General features: G+C 57.2%; 1 protein-coding gene across 1 annotated transcript in view; it reads left to right on the forward strand.

Moving 5' to 3' along the window:
• FAM180A (family with sequence similarity 180, member A) overlaps positions 1-915 on the forward strand; it is a 17,872-nt gene that overhangs the window by 2,398 nt on the left and 14,559 nt on the right. The gene's annotated exons all lie outside the window — the stretch shown is intronic.

The raw sequence follows: 915 nt of genomic DNA on the forward strand, positions 1-915 counted from the left end.
GGTAGAAATGTAGCGATAAACCCAAACAGAACACACCTTGTTGTCAGGACATCCCTTTTCCTACCGGTCTTTCTCCCCAAGAAGCGCTCTCTAGGATTCGGCCCTGGGAGGGAGCTTTCCACGCACCAGACCGCTGTTCCAGCACCACCACCTCGATTAAGACCAAGTGACTCACCTGTGCTGAGCGCGGCCAGCCGCTAACTGGACACACCTGGCCCCAGTCCCAGCAGCCCCAGCTCCTGCCCGAGCAACCTCGGGGGCTGGAGACCACGAGCCAGTCTTTGAAAAAAAGGAATCTATGCATTAACTACCATGTAAATATCTGTTTTTTTATTAAATACATATAAATTATTTCTTTAAAAATTTTTTTTATTGATTTCAGAGAGGAAGGGAGAGGGAGAGAGAGATAGAAACACCAAAGATGAGAGAATCATTGATCGGCTGCCTCCTGCACGCCCCCGCGCTGGGGATCAAGCCCCAACCCCAGGCATGTGCCCTGACCTGGAATCCACCCGTGCCCTCCTGGTTCATCGGTGGACGCTCAACCTCTGAGCCACACGCATCGGGCGAATTATTTCTTTTTAAAGCAGCGTCACAGGGAGGGAAGGGCAGCCCCCGGATGCGTGGCGGGATCTGTCATTCTCGGTGTCCGTGTTCGTATCAGGAAAGAAGCCCGGGGCCTGAGGTCCGTGCCTTGGAAGTGCTGGCGGCCTAGGGGGCGCATTAGAGGACACCCCGCTTACCGCCCAGGCACCCCCGGAGCAGGCGCTGTGCTGACCTCGGGCAGGTGAGGACACGGAGACGGGACGTGCCCAGATCACTCCACAGCAAGGACCGCGCTGATCCCGACGCCCCACCCCTCTGGCCGCAGGGTCCGGCTGTCACTCACCCCTCTCCATCCCCTCAGCAACCCCC

Source organism: Myotis brandtii, unplaced genomic scaffold (genome assembly GCF_000412655.1).
Source record: "Myotis brandtii unplaced genomic scaffold, ASM41265v1 scaffold464, whole genome shotgun sequence".
NCBI classification, from domain to species: Eukaryota; Metazoa; Chordata; class Mammalia; order Chiroptera; family Vespertilionidae; genus Myotis; species Myotis brandtii.